Below are 22826 nucleotides of genomic sequence, written 5' to 3'. Positions count from 1 at the left end.
TAAAATCTTGTGCCCTAGCTTCTGCTGCTGATGCCAGACCCCTGGAGGTCCGATCCCTGCCCAGTCTCTTTCCACCTAGACGGCCTTGGGCAAGTCATCCTGCTTCCCTGAGCCTCCGTCTCTGTGGTCAGATGGTGGAGCTGTGTGAGGATTGAAGACGACGGTTGTACCCGACTCTGTACTGGTCACGTTGTCAGTGCTTCCAAAAAGGTGGCTGTTAACTTTGGTTTGAGTGACAGTGGTAAGCGGTTCCTCAGTTTTCACCAGGAGTCAGGAGTCCTGCTAAGCAATTTATACCCCACATCCCATCAATCCCATTAGCCCATTTCACAGTTGAGGGAAGTGACCTGCAAAGTAGCAGAGCACAGAGAGGTTTGCTGTCTTGCTAGTATGTGGCAGAGCTGGGATTTGGTCCGGGGACAGGCTCAGACTGCACGCTTGCTATACAGCCTCTCTCCACAGATAGAATTGGGAAATTCTATCTCTCCACAGATAGCCTGGAAACAAACCCTCTCCATGGAGACCTGGTCCCCACTCCCTGGACTGTCCTTTTATATGTGTACAGATGTCCAGAGCCCTTCAGCTCCTCCGTGTTTCTGCCCCTCAGCTCCTGCGTGCATGGCGTGGTTCGAGGCACTCTGATTACCTCTTCACCTCGAATCCTCCTGGCAGTTCTAGGAGAACAATAATCTTTTCCCATTTGCAGATGGAAACAGTGCTCTTTGGATCACCCAACATGGCCCTTTTCCTCAAGGATCCTGTTTCCTGGGGAGATCATTCTGCGTGAAGGAGCATTGTGGGCAGTCGAATGTCTGAGTTGGGGTGTGATGAGAGGGGCTGGGGAAGGGTCGAGGCCTGGATTAAACTGTCATTGCTCAGTCTAAGCGTGTGGGGTTGTGGTGATCCCTGTGAGTCCCCACACCACCCTCACAACTCCTGCTCTGTTTACAAAACCTTCTCATTTAGCTCTGGGTTGGGTCAGGGAGACCAGCAGTCCCATGAGTGGGGGAAGTACGTCCAGCCCTTTCCTCTGGACAACTATGGGGTACCATTTGGCCTTTTGTGACTGTTTCTCCCAGCTATAAATTAGGTGTAAGTGCAGCTAAGAATATGAGAAGGACTTTTTGTTGTTTTTCTTGTTTTAATTTTTTTCTTTTTAGTTGTAGATGGACACAATACCTTTATTTTATCTATTTTTTATGTGGTGCTGAGGGTTGAACCCAGTACCTCACATGTGGAAAACAAGTGCTTTACCACTGAGCTACAACCCCAGCCCATGAGAAGGGCTTTTTGAGAGAGAGGTGTGCAGGGAACTTCCAGGAGGAGACTTGGCTTCACAGGACAATATGGAGGTGGCTCAGAGACGTACTGAAGCAGAAGAGGGCTTGTCTCCAAAGAGGAAGAGGACACTGGCAGAGCAAGGGAAGTGTCCATGCTCCCTCCTCACTCTACACACAGGGTCAGCAAGCTGAGAAAATCCCAACCAGCAGGCCATTCCAGCCAGTTGCACTGGATTCTGTGGGTTTCCTTCCCTACCCTTGAGAGAACCCTGGTCTGGGTGTCAAACTTGAATCCAAATGGTAATTTTGATGTTCTAGTCTCTGATTCTCAGAACCTTTGCCTCAGTGAGACAGAGTCTCATCTTCTAGACCTAAGTTTTCCAGGTTTCTGATTGCTAACGTTTTGTTCTGAGGCAACAAAAGTCTGTAGGTTCTGTAATGTCTCAAATGCCTTCAGCTACCCGGCATCTTCTTGGACTTAAATGAACATGAGAGGGGGAGGCAGAGGCCCCGCTCCTGTGCCTGGGCTGGGAGGAGCCCACATTCTCTGGCCAGAGGCACCCTGGGGTGGCCACTCTGTATCCCAGAATTTCCAGGAAAGTCTTTATTTCAAACACCCTGCTGTGTTGGGAGACCACGTGTCAGGCTAGTGCCAGACAAATGTGTCCTGATTTTTCTTTCAGAAAATATGGTCAGCATAACTGGGGAAAGAAAAATTGGAAAGGACAGTAATTGGAGCCTGGTCCTGGGTATGAGAAGGAAGCCACAGGGAGGCTTATTTCAGTTTGTGTAAGCAACAGTAGCTATCGCAGCCATCGGGGCGGAAGGGCTGCCAAGGGCTGCTTCAGCCTCAGTCTTTCCATAAACATGTCTTGGCCATCCAGCGGCTTTGAGAGCTGGCTTGAAGTCAGACAGATTCAGGTTTGAATCCCAGCCATTCACTTCCTATCAGTGACCTTGGGCAAGTGGCTTAACTTCAATCTCCATGATTTGTAAACCTGAAAAAATAATGGTACTGATGTCGCCCTGGTTCTTTTTAGGGTTAAATAAGCAAGTGAATGGAAACCAGTTAGTTCATTGGGAAGATTTTTACCATCCGCCATGCTGGGTGTGGGGACATCAGAGCGAACCAGACATAGTCTCAGCCTGTGGAACACTCAGCTCTTTCCCCACTGTGTATCCAAATCCATATCCCTCCTCCTTCCCTTTCTCCTTTCATCTCCCCATAAAACATGGTTTACTTAGTATCCTTCTAAAACCTACATATCTCCCCCCACCCTTTTTGTGGCTGGTAGAAATGATCATGAGGTATGGTTTGGGCCAATAAGATGCAGGTGGACGTCATTGGGTTGGATCTAGCAAGACCCTCTACAAGAAAAGGATGCTAGAGGTGGAGTAGCCTCCTGTACCAATGACAGGACAAGAATAACGGAAGCCATGGGCGAAGGCAGAGTGGGACGAGCAAGAGGAGTCTTTCATGGTAGGAGTCAGCAAAACAGGACCCAGACAGGTCAGATACAGCTTGACATCTGTTTTTTGTCAATAAAGTTTTATCGGAACACAATCATGCCCAATTCTTTATGTATTATCTCTTTCTACTTTGTACTTCAACAACAGATGGATTAGTTGTAACAGAGGTGATGCAGTCCCCAAAACCTCCGCTATTTGCAATCTGGCCTTTTCAGAGAAAGTTTGCCAATACTCTTAATGGGATCAGTGTGTCTTATACCAATTCTGGATTGCTTATCCCCAAGTACCTTAGTGATAGCAATATAAATCCAGCTTAAGTTATCTAACTTAGTGTTTTGCTGTCTGATTATCCAATGCAATACTAAGATATATATTGTGCTGCAATCAGATTGCTTCCAGTTCCACCAAGAGGTTTTTGGTATCTGCTTAAAGATTCAAGTAGGCAGGCTTGTAGGTTGCAAGCAACAGAAACCTCCTCTAACTGATCTAAGCAGAAAGGGAGTTTTGTTCTGTTTTTATTTTTGGAAAGACAAAAGAAAGACTTAGAACTGGTCTGAGAAAGGGCAAGAACTGGGTGGTTCAATGGGATCAATGGAGTCAGTCTGTCCCTGAGGCTGGAGTTAGAGTGAATGATAGCACTCTTGGCTGTGGAAGAGCCTGTTGATAGATCCACCAGAAGGTTCCATGGGATAAAGTTTTGATCCTCAGAACGAAATCATCTAAAGAAATTTAGCTATTGAAGTGCTAAAGGAGTACAGATCCCTCAGAGAGGAAAATCCCCACCTCCGAAATCACCCAGCCACCGCTGCAGAGCCAGCCGGTTGCCCCCAGTCTGTTCTCCCTTCCTCTCCCAGGGTAATAGAACCTCCAAGTTTTGATTAAGTTTCAAAGCCCCCCAGAATAAACGTTTCCCAGTTTCCTTGGCAGCCAGGTGAGGGCGTGACTTAGTTCTTGTGGTTGGGATGAAAGCAGAAGGGATACGTGCAGTTACTGGGATGTGAACTTATAGGCTGTCCCTCTTTCCCTGCTGCAGGCTTGCATGTGGATGTGCTGTTGCTCCAGCGTGGACCACGAGGATGACACCGTCAATCTCCTGGAGGCAGCTCACGAGGGAGAAGGAGCCCAGATCCATGACATCATGGGGCTATCAAAACAGCCCTGAATGATCCCCTCCAGAAGGCATTGGCCACAACAGAAGATGCTCATCTTTTAAGCCACCGTTCATTGGGCTCTGATATTCACAGTTCAATCTAGTCTTAACTGACATAATCCAGAAAGCAATTACTGATACTGAACTGAGTGCTGGGCTCTAGTAGCTTCCATCCAGTTGCTGCTCAATGTTTCTAAGTCTTCTTCCCAAAGACAGTCCATCTGGTATTTCCCAATAAGCATGGCAGCTCCCAGCCACATGCTTCTGGTTTCTCCACTGTTCTGTGTGGAACACGCCACTCTCCTTCACATCTGTGCTCCATCTGTTTGTCTTTGTCCTCTGCAGGCCTCACACCATGTGTATACTCCAGCCAAGCAGACTGGACACAGAGAGACTGTCGCCTACTCCACTTTGGACTTTCCACTTCAAAGTTTCTCAATCAGCTTTTACAAATGATCGATATGCACCTCAAATGCCGTGGACTTAATCTTTAGACCCAACACAACTGATAAGATATTGTATCAGCTTTCTATAGCTGCTGTAACGAACTTCTACAAGCATAGTGGCTTGAAACAACCCCAAGTTATCACATTATGGTTCTGGAGGTCAGAAGTCTGAAATGGGTCTCACTGAACTACAATCAAGGGGACAGCAGGATTGCATTCCTTTCTGGTGGCTCTAAAGAAAAATTCATCTTTGCCTCTTCCAGTTTCCAGAGGCCACCCATCATCCGTGACTCATGGCTCTCTTCTTCCATCTTCAAAGCCAACAAAGCTGGGCCAAGTCTTCTCACGCCACCATCCCTCTGGTTTTGACTCTTCTTCTGCAGGGTCCTGTGATTACACAAGGAGCTAACTCCAGATCAGCTCCTATTTTAAGGTGTTGATTCACAACTTTGTTTCCATCTGAAAACTTCATTGCCTTGTGGCTTGACATAGTCGTAGGTTCTGCGGGCATCTTTGGGGTTAATTATTCTCTCTCCCACACATTTTGATGGTGGGGATTATAATGGCCATTTCTGAGACTTTTTGAGCTAAGAGATTTATTTACAATGTCTATTTAACATCACAGTAACCCTAAGGTATAGGCAATGGTATCTCCATGGTAGGCAGAATTCCAACACGCCTTAATGAATCAACCCTTTCTCTTGAATATGTGGACAGGACCTATTCATATGCTGGAACACCACTCCAGTGATTAGGTGAGGTCATAAGGCAAAGGGGACAGGATAGTTGTTCCCATGGTTAGGTGAGATACAGGACTTCCTCTTTCTCCTGCTGGCCTGAAGAAGTCAGCTGCAGTGTTGAGGAGTGCCCACGGAAGGAACCATATGGCAAGGTGCTAAGGGCATCCTTGGAAGCTGAGTGCCATCCAATCCAATAGCCAGAGAGAAAATGAAGACCCCGGCCTACCCCTGCTAGGAGCTGAATGGAGCTTGGAAAGCAGATTCTTCCTCAGGGCCCGAGAGGACACAGACTGGCCCACGCCTTGACTTCAGCCTTGTGAATCCTGAGCAGAGGACCCCGCCTGGATTTTGTCCTACAGAAACTGTGAGATAATAAATGGGTTTGCTCAAGGCTGTGGCTTGTGGTAACTTGTTATGCAGAAAACGAGCATCTCTACTTGAGAGAACTGGGACTTAGATGATGGCCAAGGTCAGAGAGCTGGGATGCGCATGAGTTCTCTCTTCAAATCTGACTAGTTGCAATCATGACAATCTGGGGCTTCCCAAATGGACTTGATTTTTTTTTTATTGTTAGTGCTTCATTTGTGCCTAACAAACAATTTTTTTTCTGACTTTTGGAAATGATATTATCTTTCTCTTTTATCTGTGATGGGATAGCTTACCTGTTTTTTACCATTCAGGATATTAATTTCAAGCATTTCTGAACTGCTGGGCTGCTTATTGTAAAGGGATGCTCGGGTTTAGTTTAGGAAAGAGAAGGCAGGAGAAGGGCACCAAAATTAAATTCGAAAACAAGTTGGGTGTGTGACTAGACTTAAGGTAGAAACTTTTATCGTTCAACCAAACCTCTAATTGACAAAGACCTACAATTCAGTACAGTGAGTTGACAAGGTGACTCTAATATAAGCCAGCTGATGTCTTGATTGAGACCAGAGAAATATTGATATTGGGCTTAGGTACGTGACAGATGTGGGTCCTGTTGATTAAAAACGATACTGATTTTTAAAATTGTTTTTCATCTTTAAGAATTTTCTTCTTCACTGATGTGAAAAACGTAACTACCATTAACTACTTGTGCATTAAAGGGAGGTCCTTGATCTTCAGAGCTGGGAGTCCCTCTTTCTCAGGGGTGGTCTGAGCTCACCTCTTCCCCCATGGACAGTTTCTATTCAGAAAAGGTCTGACAATCCTGGCTCCTTTGCTCTATGACATGCACTTTTTTTTTCTCAGGCTGCTCCTGTGTACCTTCCCGATGCCACCGTCCTCACTGTCCTTCAGGAGGGGTTCTGAATGAAGTTTCTAGGTCATCCTGAGGAGTTGTTGGGGTGATTAAGGAATTTGTGGTAGATCAAAGCTGCTCGGGCCCTAACTGTTAAGCCTTATTAGGCACCTCATGGGCGCTCTGGGGAATGGTTAATTGGTAGTTTTCCACTAAGTCTCCTGTGGCTGAGGAGGGAGAGAGCTCAGAACCAGAGCTGGGTTAGGTGGAGTCTTCTGTTCCCAGGCTCAGCAGGCTAAATGCCCCAGCGGAGCATCCCCCTCTGCTGGGTGACTAGTCCTCCGTCAGAAGGTTCCAGGATCCTTAGCAGAGACAGAGACTCACACCACCCCAAACAGGGAGCTCCTCCAGTGTTGACAAATCACTGAGCAAGAAGGTGGGAAAGGGGGATTCTCATCCTGGCTGTGACACCGGCAAGCTGTGTGGCTTCAGGTGAAGTCATTCTGCCCCGAGTGCAGCCTTCTGGTGGACAGGTGGTTGATATCTTCTCCACAACCCTGTGGGGAGAATCTTGCAAAGATTAAGTGCTGCATTCATTTTCTATCGCTGCATAATAAATCACCATGCACTTATCATCTCAGTTTCTGTGGCTCAGGGGTCTGGGGCTGGCTGAGTAGGTTCTCCACAATGTCTCTCAAGGCTGTAATCAAGAATGTTAACGGGGGCTTGGTCTCATTCGAGGCTCATCCGGGGAAGGTTGCTTTCACCAGTGCAGTTCGGTTCCTTGCAGCTGTAGCAGGGCCAGTTGCTGTTTCCTGCTGGCTGTCCGTGGACTCCGCCCTCAGTTCCTAGGGCCACCCTGGGCTCCTTGCTCCATGGGCCTTCCAGTGAGGCAGCCCACAGCATGGCAGCTTGCTTCTCTGAAGCCAGGGAAGCAGGTGGTGCGACAGTCTTACGCAGTGGAATCGTGTACCACATACGTGGAATCACAACTCCTGCCATGTTCATCATGTTCTACTGGTTAGAAGCAAGTTGCAGGTCCCACACTCAAGGGGTGGGGTCACACAAGGATGTGAACAACAACCAGGAGGAGACAGTCACACAGGCCACCTCAAACACCTTCAAAGAAGAAAGTTTGCTCAAACATGGAAAATTCTTCCTGTTGAAATCAGAGCCTGAGTCTCCTCGTCACCAGATCCTCTAGGGACTTGCCCAAAAGTTAACCACGATCCATTCCCTTCTTCATTCACTCACTCAGTGACCAGAGGAGCACCTACTGTGTGACTGGTCAGAAGGGGGCACCATCTAAAACCCCTTCTCCTGCTTTCTCTTTCCTAAACTAAATGCCACTTTAAGAGTTGAGCGGCATGTAGGTCCAAGAACTTAGGGACAAGATGAGAAATGTTCTTTTTGGAAATACAAGACAACACACATGTGACAGTCCATCTTGAAAGCTTTCTCAAGACTCCACTCTCAGATATAAATCAGAAATTAGAACCACTTTAGAATGTTGGAAGTAGACACACGTGTGATTATTTTAAGAGAAACTATAGCTTATCTCATTTAATTAAATAGGCTCAGATGAAATGAGGATTTTAAAAAATTTGTTCTTTTTAGATATACATGACAGCATATTTATTTTGACATACACGGAGTATAACTTCCTATTCCTGTGGCTGTACATGGTGTGAAGTTACATTGGTCATTTATTCATATATGAACTTAGGAAAGTTCTGTTCAATTCATTCCATTGTCTTTCCTATTCCCATCCCCCCTCACTTCCTTTCATTCCCTTTTGTCTAATCTAGTGAACTTCTATTCTTCCCTTTCCCCCACCCCTTATTGTGTGTTGACATCCACATATCAGAGAGAACATTCAGACTTTGGTTTTTTGGGATTGGCTTATTTCACTTAGCATAATAATCTCCAATTCCATGCATTTACTAGCAGATGCCATAATTTCATTCTTTTTTATGGCTGAGTAATATTCCATTGTTTATATATACCACATTTTCTTTATCCATTCATCTTTTGAAGGGCACCTAGGTTGGTTTCATAACTTTAGTTATTGCTAATTGAATTGCTATAAACATTAATGTGGCTGTATCATTGTAGTATACTGATTTTAAGTCCTTTGGGTATAAACTGAGGAGTGGGATAAATGCCACTCCTCAGTGGCCACTGCAATTTTTCCTCTGCTATAAGCACAGTGTGTCCCAGGTGGAACTACTCCTTTATCCTGGGCTCAAATGGTGGTTCCATTCCAAGTTTTCTTAGGAATCTCCATACTGTTTTCCAGAGTAGTTGCACCAATTTGTAGTTCCACCAGCAATGTATGAGTATACTTCCCTCCCCACATCTTTGCCAACATTTACTGTTACTTGTATTCTTGATAATTGCCAATCTGACTGGAGTGAGATGAACTCTCAGTGTAGTTTTAATTTGCATTTCTCTAATTGCTAGGGATGTTGAACATTTTTTTCATACATTTGTTGACCATTTATATTTCTTCTTCTGTGAAATGCCTGTTCAGTTCCTTTGCCCATTTATTGATTGGGTTATTTATTTATTTGGGGTGTTAAGTTTTTTTGAGTTCTTTATAAATAATGCTCTATCTGAGGTGCAGGTAGCAAAAATTTTCTCCCACTCTGCAGGCTCTCTCTTCATATCCTTGATTGTTTCCTTCGCTGTGAAAAAGCTTTTTAGTTTGATGCCATCCCATTTATTGATTCTTGATTTTACTTCTTGCTCTTTAGGAGTGTTGTTGAAAAATGATGATTCCTTTTGGAAATTATTAAAAGATTACTTGTGGTAAATGATCTTATTGTTCCCAACTGTTTGCCACTTGTCTGTAGGAGGACTGTACATCCCTACCTGTGTCGTGAGGCACACAGTGAGGTGGGAACTTACTTCCTGGCTCCATTCCTGGATGATTTAATTCAGCCAATGGAATATAGTGGGAAGTGGTGCACATTCTGCCTGAGTCAAAACCTTCAAAAGCCATTTCCCAGCTTGATTGCTGCAATCTTCCCTCTGCTGCAGGTACAGCGTGTCCCAGATGAAACTACTCCTTTATCCTGGGCTCTCGTGAATAAAGCCACATGGAGTGGAGCCAGACCAACAGGCACATAAACTGTAAGTAAGAACTGAGTCTCGATGCTTCATGCTGCTGAGATTTTAGGTCATTACCACACATAGTTTAGTGCAAGATGACAAAACATGACACTGAACCCTTGGTGCTTTCGCTGCATGTGAGAGAGAGCTCGATCATGCTATCCCTGTTGTTTTTGAGTTTCTGCTGAGACTCCAAGTTAGATGGGAGGGGAGACAGCAGCTTGAAAAGATGAGGCATTGGTTCTTCGACGTAGATTGTACTGGACTTTTAGCAATCCATCGTGATGCTGTTCTACTTTCTAAATGGGACAAGAGAAGCTCTCATCTAGGGTCTGAGAGCCTGTACAGAAGAGAGCAGCAGTGATGGACACGGAACTCAGAGCTGACCCATTTCGTACACCTGTCACCTCATTTCACACGTGTCTCCCTCCTTAGAGAGGATGTAGAATACCCAATGAGTGGGCGTCTGGTTCCAGAGGAAGGTGCTAGTTTTCTTAGAACAGAAACTTGAGCCTTTTCACCACTGAGGATGCAGCAAGAAGGAGAGAGAGAGAGAGAGAGAGAGAGAGAGAGAGAGAGAGAGAGAGAGAGAGAGAAAACCAACTTGTTAACCTAACCCTAACCCTAACTCTAACCCTAACTCTAACCTTAACCCTAACCCTCTGCTTACTCAAGAACCTGGGGATTTGATTTCTGAGTAGACCTACCCCCTGGGAAGAAGTGGCCAAGCCAGCTGCCCTACCATGCGAGGGCACATTGGCATTCCCTTTGATCTGTCCTAACCTGACCTGACTCCTCATACACCCATGGCGAACTGACAGAATCCAGGTGTGAACCTGAACTTGTGGGCTACCCTGGAAAGCTGCCTGCAGCATACTGACCAGCACTCTGAGTCCTGGGCCTTCAGCCATCTCCAAGCTCTTAATCATTTAGCTGCTACATTTGATCTGCTACATCTGATCTTCTCTGCTCTACTTTCCTTGGTTGCTTGGTGTTCCTGAAGGATGCTGAAGTAGAAGTGGGAGACACCTGCCTTTGGGAGGACCCCCTAGGTCTCCACTTCTAGGGGTCAGGGAGAACCTGGTGGAAGACCACATCATATCACCTGCACAGCTGCCCCCTGTCATCTCCTCCCAGCCAGCGCTGGAGTCGCAGTGCTCTCCACCCCCGCCAGCACCTCCAAGGAGTCTGCAGCTTCCTTCAGGTCAAATCAAACTCACCGGGACTGAGAATTAGAATGTTAGTGGCTGTGGAATCCTCTGGAGAGCATGTCCTCCATGGCTATATTTCATGGGTTCACTAAAGATTTGATCATCTTGGGGATAAATTCTGACAGCTATGAGTTGGACAAGGACTGTCAGCCGCTGCCTAGGGAACTTTCTCTCTCACATCTGTGCTGGCCCGTTCTGTAGCCCCATCCTGCAGGACTGGGCTTGGTGCTGCACACTGTGTATGGCTTAGTCCTTGGGCAAAGTGAAGGTGAACAAAGTGAAAAGAGAATGTCAATGAAGCACCTTCAATGGGGGGAAGACCTTCTCCTTTGGGACCGGGGCACATTAACCATAAGGAAGGGCCCAACCCAGCTGATGGCTCTGCTTTTGGTTCCTCTGTTTTGAAATGCTGTGTTTTTGGCTTCAGATAGACCCAGAGTTTTAGGCCAAAAAGATAGGCAATTTGGCCAGGTTTCAAACCCACTTATAACTCCAGCTCTAAATGTAGCTGCGATCCGATAACAACTGAGTTTCAATTCCCCTTGACTTGGACAAAGCCTGAATCTCAATTTACTGCACATTTATGTTTTCATCTTCTCAACTTCCCCAAACCTCCTCCTTCCTTCTCCAAACTCATCACCTGGCTCTAGTGTCTTGCATTTGGTCGTTGCCATGACTTCTCAGGCACTCCCACCCGTTGTCATTATGTAGACCTTGTACAGTGTGGCACCCTTCTATATTGTCCTTTGGGCTGGACTTCAGGTCCTTGTGGTCAGGGTCATCCGTCCTCAGGCCTCTTTGCCCCCCTCTCAGGGAGCCTTGCCCTGAGCCTGGTATTCTTGGGTCATAGTTGGAGCTCAAATCATAAGGCTAGAAACTGGAGAAGGAGTGTTCCAGCCAGATTTCCAGAGCCTTGGCTTCTGATTTGGTCAATTATCCCTGGGAAATAAACAACCAAATAAGCAGTGGGTTGATTTCAGAAGCAGTGTCCAAAATTTAAGAAAAGACTGATGGAAACCAAGGCATGAGCTGGGCCAAATCAGTCCATGCATGCTGGCTTTCCTACTGTGACCAAGCTGGTGCTGCCTGCCTTGTATGTCCCTATTCTGCAGGGGACCAAAGGAGTTAGGGGTTGGAATGTGGCACATGGGGCAGAGGGAGAGTTCAGCTCACATGCATCTTTTCACATTTTCATACTTCTTTCACAGGAAGAGAGTGTTTTTGTTTGGGCTGCTGTAACAGTACCACAAGCTGGGAGGGCTTCAACAGCAGAAGTGTGTGGTCTCACAGTTCTGCAGCCTAGAGGGCCAAGGTCAAGGTGTTGCAGGTTTGGCTCCTTCTGAGGGCTGTGAGGAGAAACCATTCCTCACCTCTCTTCTCGCTGCTGATGGTTTGTTGGCAATCATGGGTGTTTATTTGTGTATAGATCTCTGCCTTCACCTTCATATGGCATTGTGTGTGTGTAAATTTCCCCTTTTTATAAGGACATCAGTCATATTGATTAGGAGTTCACCTATTCTAGTATGACCTCATCTTAACTGATCATGTCTACAATGAACCTATTGCCAAATCGAATGATAGTTTGGAAGTTTTGAGGGTTAGGCTTTTAGTATATTTGGGGGAGGGGAATACAACTCAACTCCTAATAGAACATATATTCTTGTCTGAATGTATTGTTCTCTAAGTCAGTGTGTATCTGGGTGACAGTCTGTGACACCTCTGAAGGGAAAAATAAATATCTAGAAGAAGCTAAGGGCAAGGGTCCTTTTCTCTCCCCACTCCATTCAGTGTTCAGTCTGTCCGACCATCCATCCATCTACCCCTCCATCTACCCACTAACCTGTCTAGTTCTTGTTACACACACACACACACACACACACACACACACACACATAAGGCTAGAAACTAGAGAAGGAGTGTTCCAGCCAGATTTCCAGAGCCTTGGCTTCTGATTTGGTCAATTATACTTATATACGTGGGACTCTGGGGGTTCCTCATTGGAAGCCATATTACTCCAGGGACACTACTGAAGTCCTCCTTGTCTGTGTCCCATAAGCCACCCCATAAGTGCTATAAGGACTCCACACCTGCACCTACTACCTCTGTGACCTCAATTCTCCTTCCTCTTTGAGCCTTGGGTTCTTTGTTTGTAATGTCAGCAAAGTCTGACACTCAATACGTCCTTAAGATGGATGGCATTACTGTTGAGTGAGACTTGGAGAGGGACACAGTAGAAATGTCACCTATCTGCCAACTTCCAGAAGGTCAACACCAAACATTTCCCCAGATGGAAATCCAAAGCTCTCTTACAGGGATCACCTCACCTGACCATCCCCAGACAATCCTGAAGCTATGGTTCTTAACTCTTTTGAAAACGGAATCCCTCTGAAAATCTGATAAAAATCATGGATTCTTCCCAAATGGTGCATATGTGTATGGACAGTCCTCACAGATTGGGCTGATTGTTGTGGGTTTTCTGCTCTCTTCAGCCCAGCCGTTGAAGCTAAGGCTGCTCTTCTTGAGAGAGAGCAATCTGGGAAGTCATTCATTCATTCAATGAACAGGTATTGTGTGGCTCTCACACACTAGGTGCCACCTGAGGCACCTAGGAGTTGGGGACAATCAAACAGGAGGACTTTTCCCAAACTGCCCACAGGGACCCATAACACCATGAGGAGTAGAAGTGATTCAAGGTTGTAGAGGTGTCCGGCTGTACTTCCATGCCAGAAATGTTTCCATGGTGGGAGGGTGTGGAATAATCAAGGGGGTTCAGTGGACATTTGAGTTGGGAAATAAAAGATGAATTGTAATGAAGACCTCAAATTATTTGTTGGCATTTCGGGGACACCCATCCTGAGAGCTAACACAATCTGCTGGTGTATGCCTTCTCCTGACATAACTAGTTGGTAAATTCCTAAAATGCCGCCCCTCTGATAAGAAGCAAGATATGTAACATTCCTGCTGTTTTCTTTAAATCTAGTCTTCCTAATTCAATGCCCCTTTTATAACACAGAGCACAGTTTAACAATCAACACAACACAAGACCCTGACTGTCTCAGTCTTTACTTTTGTCACAAGGGACACTTTGGTATCACTGACTTGTAGGGGTCAATGCTATGGAGGCTGGGTGGGACATGGTGGGCTATTGTGTCACCCCACACTCAGAAGTCCCAGATATGCCCTCCTGGGAATCCAACAGGGGGCACATCCATAGGGATTTAACCCTAACTTCCACCTCCTACCAGGGGAGGGGCTTCTTTTGAGACCACTCCCTGTGTTTTTTACCCACGTCACACTGACAGCCAAGAGCCAAAGCTCCCCTGAGTCAGAACATTGTGACCCGTGGTCCTGTTTTGCTCCAGCTGCATTGGAATTGTGTCGTGTTGAATCTGCTTCTCAATGCTTCACCAGGACTTTTTCTGAAAGACTTCAGTTCCTTTTGTGGTTCAACAAAAGATCATCATTTGGGTTAGGTGTAGATTAGGGTTAACCCAGGGTTGAGGTCCCTTCTGATTTGGGTTTTACAGGGTGGTTGTTCTTAAGACCCTTATCTCAACCCATCCCAGAGAGAAAGGGCGGGGGACAACGTGGCCTGGGAACCCACAACAGGGAGAATTTTCAATATCTGATGTGGGAAGCACATGGCATTTTTCTCTGTGGGCGGTGGCATCAAGCGGCCTTTGGAAGATGAACGGAGCCTTATCTCTGTGCGGTGGCTTTGAAATGAGTTTGATCTAGTGTGAAGTGCTTTCTGGTTTGGCTTCAGCCACAGACATACAGCTTAGTCCTGGGTAAATCCCTGGGTAAAATCCCATTCCCTTCTCTGGGACTCAATGTCAAGCAAGAAAATTGGACCAGAACCAGATGACGGTGGAGGTACCTTTCAGAGGTAAATGTCAAGACACTGTGAAAACAGCTTTATTTCAAATGAACTCTGCCTCGCAGGAAGAGCCACACAGGTTTTCCTCCCCAGAGCACGCCCAGTTCTTCCTCATTAGCGCCCACCCCTCCCACGCTCTGCTCCCTTAACACCTGCTCATTCCAGACTGACCATTTGGGGCTTCCCAGAGGCCCTGGATGCCAGTGTGTGAGGCAGCCTCAGCAACTGAGGCTGTGCCTGGAGTTGTGGCCCAGGTCATAGAACCTTCCTCCTCTGTCCCCTCTCTCTTTTGCCCTACTCTCTCTTTTCCTCCCTCCCTTCTCTTTTCTTTCCAATGGACTTTGTTGACACAACAGGACAACATAAAGCATGACCCATGACAGGACATTAGGGTCCAGAAGGAAGTGCCAGAGGCAGGGCCTGTCCAGTCATTGGGGCCTCCCTGGCTGAAGCATTGAGGTCTGAAGAATCAAACAGGGTTTCCTCATTTTCTCATCACCAGCCCCATCAGGTGTGCTAGCAAGGTCACTTTTTCTCATACCTGAAACATCCCTCCAAATAACGTTTTCATTCACTTTATTTTAAATAAGAATATGTCCCCTTTTTATTTCTTGCTCCATGCCTTCTCAGCTAGGTGCCATGAAAGAGGCAACCCTGGGCCCTGTAGCAAATCCCCTATTCTGCCGCAGGTCTTCATGGGTAAACTGAGGAAAGGCCACCTCCCTCAGGCGTCCTATGAGGCCCAGTGATTCTGTAAGTAAAGCACTGGTCTGGAAAGAAGTAGATGCTTAATTAACAGTAGCTTTTCTCTTGTCAGTGGATTATATGGTGAGATATTCAACAAGAACAATTGGCCTTCCAGGAAATGGCCCCTGGACAGTGAGGCATTCTTGTCCTTGGGCATGAACTCAGTGGTTTCTCTTCCTCTCCCTTGCCGCCAGTTGCACGGTGGCTTGCACCTGACTCGGGTGAACCTCTGCCTCCCCCTTTTCTTGCTCTCTCTTCCTCTTTCCTGATTTCTCTAAATTTTTAAAGTTCATTGGGAGCTTTTCATTAGAGAAAGCCCATTGATAGAAAATAGGGGGGAAAAGGAAAGAAATAACGATAAAGTGGAGAATGAAACCGCCCAGGGCATCTTGAGACCCCTGAGTTTTGGCATATTCTCACTTTACCTCTCCATAAGTTTTGACTGTTGTTTGTTTTAAATGAAGTTATGCCATAAACACAGTTTTGTATTCTGTTTACTTTTAGCTATCATTGTAAGTTATTTCCCTATGCTGATTTTAAATTCATCACCAACATCAATATTTGCTGCAAAAATTGTTGGACACAGCACGATGGTTTAACTCACACAGCCCTTTAAGCTTAATGGTCATTTCGTTCTAATTTGCTGCTTCTAGGACCCTGCACCTGGGAAATCACCACCGAGTTTGTTAGAACTAGGTAAAGTTAGAGTCAATGGGGCCCTGGGAGCTTGCGGGAAGCCTGAGAGGCTTTCCTGGGAGCCTTTGAAAATGAACTCTGTGAACTCTACTTTGGCTTTTCACGAGCCCCTTTTACGTACATGTTCATTTCTTGGTTGAAGTCTGCATGACTGAGATTATCAAATAGCTGACTTCTTGAGAAGTAAGATACTACTTAGTAAAAATGATAAAACGTACTTTTCAACTGGAGAAAATTTCTCACAAGAAAAGGAGAACAGTGCCATTTTTAGGAGCTGTCTGCATTCAAATCCTGACTCTCCCACTTCTTAGCTGGGTGACGTCGGGCAAGTTTCCACCTCTCTGTGCTTCCATGGATCATAATAGTGTCTGCCTCACGGGGTGGTTGTGAGTGGATGGATTAATCTGTGCTCAGGCCAGTGCCTGGAACTTGGTAAATGTAGAAGAACATTTTAAATTTTGTTTTAGAGGCTGGAGGTGTGGCTCAGGGGTAGAATGTTTGCCTAGCATGCATGAGGCCCTGGCTCCAACACTTTAAAAAAAAAAATCTTTTAAACATTTTTTACCTGCTCTTTAGACTCCCTCCACCCCCCCCCCAAAAAAAAAAAAAAAAAAAGAGAGACTCAAGAACAGAAGGAGGAGGCACATTAGAGGCAGGAAGAGCCAGAAGCATGAAAGTGGGGAAGTGGGACAGCGGAGGAGGGAGGTTGCCTCAATCCACGAGGCCAGGAAGAGCAGCTAGTCTTGGAAAGAGCCAGGTCTGGGGCCTGGTGGGCACTGGCCAACCTGGGCCAGGACTCCGAGGAGGGGGCTGAAGGTTCCTCCTCCCCAAGATCACAGTTTAGGAGGTAGGCAGTGGAGTTTGCAAATATAGCCCCAAGTTTCCAAGGGGGGGCAGGGAGTCTAACTATAGAATTGACAGTTTTCCTTTTAAGAGGTACAGCCCAGTTGCATTCTGGTAACAGGAGCAAAATTAAAAATATGAGCAGGAAATAAAATTAATTTAAAAATCTCTGAAAACATGTATTCTGTGGCTACATCCAACTGGCCAGGGTTGGCTGGCGTGTTTTTTTTTCCCTCGGACTGACTGATTAATAGGACAGAACTGAGGAGGTGTGAATTTATTTTGGACCTGGGTGGGGAGCCAGGAGAGGTTGGCATCCACCCACTCCAGCTAAATCTGCATTTTAAAGTCCATCAGGGTGACCACCTACTGAATAGCCCAGAGGGTGGGGAGTTGGAAGGGGGAGGGGCATTTCAGACTGAAGACCTTCTCAGCAAGCTTCTAAAAGTAGTTTATTTCCCACCACCACCCCCTTTTTTTTTTTTTTTTTGCAAGTACAGAGATCCAGACCCAGAGACAGCCCTGTGACCAGGGGAGACTCTGGGCCTTTCGCTAAAGCCAAGGACCGGGAGCAGGCGGGAGGGCAGACAGCAAAGCTGGTTGTCGGGCCCCAGGTGCTCCCGGGGGAGAGGTGGGAGGACAAGGTCGGCGCTGGGAGAAATCGAATCAAACCTGCGGGGCCATTTTCCTCCCTAAGTGTGGAGAATCGTTTAGCGGCGTGAAAGGTGGCTAAGAAGCAATAAATAATCTTCAAATGGGGGAAGGCCGCCATCTGGGAGGCAGAGAGAAGGCTGCGATGCCGAGCATTTCATCTGAGCTTAAAACTCGAGAGAGAGGCTGACTTCATTGTCGTCCAAGACACGGATAATTAAAAACAAGACATCTCTAAGACAGATCTAAGGCGTCCTGCCAGTCCCCCGCCCTCGCCCTACAAATCCCCATCTCCACCCCATCCTCTTTTCCGGGAAAAGGCCGGGATGCTCTTAAAAGTGAAATCACCCTAATGAGAGAAGACGTGTTCTTGAAGAAATTTTGACTTATAGTTTACAGCTTTATAAGCATTTCAGTAAAAAGATGCCCGTGGCTCAGGCCCTAAGTCAAGGACGCCTAGCTTTGATGCTAGCTTGGGCTTCTGTGTAATTATTTTTACATTTGCAATGAAATGCAGATCTTCTGCTGCTTGATTGAAGCTGGACGAGAGGACTTGGAGCTGCTGGATGTCTGGGCACCCGTGTGCACACCGGCTCAGACCTACGCAGCCGCTCACACAAGTAGAAAGTGCCTGTGAACCGTCCAGGACCCTGCAAGGAGCTGCCTTTCCCCCAAACTTGGTCATTGGAAACAGATCTGCTCTGCTTCTGTGTTACTTCTTTGTGATGATTGAAATTTTCCTTAACCCAAAGTGTAGGGATACTAACTTTTTTTTTCAAGCTGGGAATCAAACACAGGGCCTGATGTGTGCTAGACAAGCATTCTGTCACCAAGCTACAGCCTCAGACCTTCACCTTTTAAAAATATTCCAGAAATCTATAAGAAAATATGATTATATGTGTATATATATATATATATATTTTATCTTGAAAAGAACTCATTGTGTGTGTGTGTGTGTGTGAGCACACACGTGTGTCAGGACGGTGGGGATCCTGGGAGGAAAAAGGGAAGGGGACTCTGAGGAGCTGAGAACTACTGGGGGATCTGATAGAAGGCAGGAGGAAGTGCTCCAACCACCCTGTGAGCTTGGGCATTTGGAGTTTTTCCAGAAAATTCTATATTGCTTTTTCTCCTAGAATGGCCAATGCAACTATCCTGCATTGATTGGGTGCAACCTGCAACAAGAAGATAGGTTGAATTTGAGGCCTGCAATGATCCACCCTGCCCATTTCTGCCTGCTGTGGACTGGACACTGTTATTTGCCACCCTAGGTAGGTTTCAGAGACAATAAGGAGTCAAAGCCCCATGTTAGGTCAGAGACCACCTCCCACCACGCCTCTTTCAGTCCATTGTTGGAAAGGGACATGGCAGAAGGCTTTGTTCCCTTTCAGAAAACCTCTCCAGTCCCTGTTCCCAGGGTCCTCTCCCGCCCTCCCTCAGCTCTTGGGGCTGCAGTTTGTCACTCTGACCCAGGAAACAACTGCAGCAAGTTTTCAGTCAGGGAGGAGGAAGAGTGAAGGGCACTAAGGGAGGAGGTGGTGGCCAGGCAGAACCAGTGCTGGGTAAGTGGCGGTCACCCACCAGCCAAATAGTGAGCTCCGGAGTCTTTGTCCCTCAGCAGCCCCTGGGGAGCCCCTCTGCATCTTCTGGTGCATTCAGCCCATTTTTCTTTGACCCTGTCTTTGCCCTGAGCAGCCCCTATGTGAATAGCTTGGTCTTTTAAGGCAGCGTCCTCCATTCCCTCCAGGGGCTGCCTCTTGGCATCTTGCCCAACTTCTCTTGGAACCCCTGGGCAGCTGCACCGTGCATGGCCACACCAGCCCAGGAGAAGGAAGCCAGGAGTAAGAACCAGCACCTGGTACTCAGGTGGGGTCTGTGGAGTTGATGTTGTTGACCCTGAAGTTGAAAGCTCGACCTTGGGATGTTGACAGTTAGTCCATGGTCAAGTATTTTCAGCCCATCTTTCTTTTCAGAAAAATAATTGGATGTTGAACATTCCACCCACCCCCTCACCAGAACTTCTCTCAAGTCGGGCTTTTGACGTTGATTTTCCCAGCTCAGAATCAAGTATAGCTTCCCCAAAGATCAGCAAGCTGCTATTTAGACATTTTAAAGATGCAATTTGACTTCCAGGCGGGGGAAAGGGGTGGATAAAAGAGATTATATGATAATGATATGGCTGTGGCAAGCCTGTCAAATAAAGTACATTTTCTCTGGTGGGAAGGCTATTTCTGGAACTGTTCATGGGTCCCTCCACAGAGGGATGTGTTTATCCTAATGGGAAGCAGGACCAAGCTAGGCCACAGTGCCCTGCACAGTTTTTAAAGTCTTAAGACATCACAAAAGACACTTGTGGTGGCCAGAAGAGGCATTCAGTCTGCCCTGGCCCTTTCAGTGTGGGCTGACTTGGCTTTGACAGGGGCTGGAGGAAGACAAGGAGACGTCCAACAGCAGAAGTAGAGGAAAGCATGTCCATCCAGATGGGCTTCCGAGGATGCTTTGGATACAAAGAGAAAAGTCAATGCATGCTGACCTAACTGGGAAGAAGTGTAGAGTCTCTTTTTGCTTCATAGTAACCCAGAGTCGGGTCTTGGGGTGGGTGTGTGACCAGGGTGTGGACTCTGGTTTCCTACGGTCTTGCTCACTCTGCTCTCTGCTAGTTCTTTGTGGTTCAGCTGACTTCCCTCACGGTAGCACCTTCTAGCACTTGCTGGTGGACATGTTTAAGGAGAAAGAGGAAGTGTCTTCCCCTCCAGTCTGAATGGGAAAAATTTAAGCCACCACCTGGACAAATAGCCGCCTCTAGACTACCACCTGGGGCTGCCTGGCCTACTCAAGATTCTGAACCCAACACAAACAAGAAGTTTTGAGTCACCTTAACTATTGGGATTGGATTCCCCCGAGACACAGGTGTTGCATAGCAGGGCCAGACCATGACTGGACTCTGCTAGGAGGGTTAGGAAGGAAAGCAGTTAAACAAGCAACAACGGTCCCAGCCAAAAAACTCAGGAGCCAAGTTCTAGTAGAGCTCTATTATGGGGCCGAGGGACTGAAGGTCTAGCCTTTCTACCTCAGAGCTTATAGGGATGAAGAAAGATAATGGAGCCGAGGGAGCGTAGCTCAGTGGGTGCCTAGCATGCACAAGGCCTTGGGTGGGATCCTTAGTAACACACACACACACACACACACACACGCACACAAAAGAAAAGTAAAAATGCAAATTAGATGTAAATAGTATACATATTCAGATAAATACATGTAAGTATAAAATATCGGTGTATTGGTACTGCACACCTCAGACTTCTGTCCTGTAAAATGGACCCGGTGATACTGACATCCTTCCCAATGAGCATAGACATTTCACCTGTGAACTCTGATGCTTCCAGAGACCCACTAGGCTACCCAACTTGGGGCTGTCTTCCCCACTATGGAGTAGGGACAACTGCAGCCTCTTGGTACTCTCTCCCTGTCCTCCCATCCCACCCCGGCCCATGTCAGGTTGTCAATTCCCTCTGGAGAGTGTGAAAGGCACTCCTGCCTGGAGTTGTCAACGGCTGCCCTGTTTAGCACCCTGGAGCATGAGCCTCCTGATCCACAAGGCAGCACTGGATCATGAGCAGGAACCCACCTTAGACTTGGGTCCCAGGCATCTCCAGGAGCCGTGGGGCAGATGATTATGACGGTAGCAGGGGTAAAGCCTGGCTTTGTGCCGGAGACAGCAGAGACCAGGGTGAAGATGGAACAGGGTTGGGAGAAGAGGGCATGAATGAGAGGGGGTAATCCAGAAGAAGTGGGGTTGGCTGAGGTGCCCAGAGAGACACAGGCAGGCTTCTGTGACCTGCAGTGGGACACTCTGTTTCTGCCATCAATGGCGACACAAATCTCACCCAGACTTGAAACACTGACCACGAGGGCTGCAGACTGTGGTCCTACGGACAGCCCAGGAGCAGACTGATGTTTTTCTCCAGCTCAGTCTCACTTTTCATGGAAGAGAAGCCACAATGCAGTTTCCCCAGAGGCCAACAGGCCCAGGAGCTTTTCTGTCCCCTCTCTCCCACATCAGGTCTTTTTTTTTTAATATTTATATTTTAGTTGTAACTGGACACAATATATTTATTTTATTTATTTATTTTTATGTGGTGCTGAGGATCGAACCCAGGGCCTCGCACATGCTAGATGAGCGCTCTACTACCGAGCCACAACCCCAGCCCTCCAACATCAGGTCTTATCCAAGCCTGTCTCTTCTTGTATGAAAAAGACATTGAAACATGCATACCCAGAAACACACACGTCTCAAACACAACACACATATACACCCCAGACATCCTCTCTCCCACTGGGCCCTCTCCCAGGTCTGGTCTGCATGGTACCTATGGTCTCCACATATAGAGAGTCCTCCATCTTTACATATGGCACAATAGGCATTGTCCTCTTAGGTTCCCTTGCTTACCAAGGTAAACTGAGTGGAAATTCTCTAAGGACAATATGGACAGAGGAGCTTACCCACAGGCCGTCTGATGCAGCACTGCACCAGCCCTGCAGAATGTCAGGCATTCTGAGGGAAAAGTTGCTTCTGTAACCCCTGCCCTCCCTCTCCTGGGGCCTTATACAAAACAGTGACCTCACCACTCATTTGTAAAAGATGGAAGGGACTGAGAGGTTTCTGAGGTGCGACCTGGACAAGACTGAAGTGGCAAGACCAAGGGCCCAGAGTGCAAGAAGGATTCTCCCCCAGCCACAAGGCCAGTCTCCCATGGAACCCAGCCCACGCCTTGTCCAGGGCACCTCCCAGTGGAGGTGTCTGGCAGACGAAGCCCTGGGGAAGGATTGATTGTGTTTGGAGCCTGTTACTCTACAGCAGCCTGGAAGAGGCAGCCAGAGCTCCGAGGCTCACCTCTGCTGACCACAAGATGGCAACAGAGCTTTGCACGAGCCCCAAGCTCAAGGGCGGGACCTTGTCCGCTCTCTGAGGACTGGACTCAGGTCCTTCACCCTGACAGTGTGAGAATTCCCTCAGTAGCTTCAGATTGAGTTGGAAGTTAATCAAACATGGTCCTGGGTGTGTCTCACCTTCCTCACCTTCCTGCTTCATCGAACTCAGTTTGAACCTGCTTCTGTTGAATTATTCTGACTGTCCCACTGTCCCTTTCAGCCATTTTAAGAGTCTTTCAGGAGGATGGGTGACAGGAGGACATGGTTCTATTCACAGGACTCTTAAAAGTCAGTAGGAAGACAAGCCTAAGATGCCAAGGCCCATGAGCCAATAGGCAAACATATATAATTCAGTGCTACGTGGTGCTGACCTTACACTTTACATTTTAGGGCAAGATTGTTCAGTGGCTTTCCACCTAGAAATCATATTTCCTGAACGGTGGGGCC

This window comes from Marmota monax, unplaced genomic scaffold (genome assembly GCF_021218885.2).
Source record: "Marmota monax isolate L192 unplaced genomic scaffold, Marmota_monax_Labrador192_F-V1.1 WCK01_AAM20220418_F8-fsc00187, whole genome shotgun sequence".
NCBI classification, from domain to species: Eukaryota; Metazoa; Chordata; class Mammalia; order Rodentia; family Sciuridae; genus Marmota; species Marmota monax.
This window is presented reverse-complemented; position numbering follows the sequence as displayed.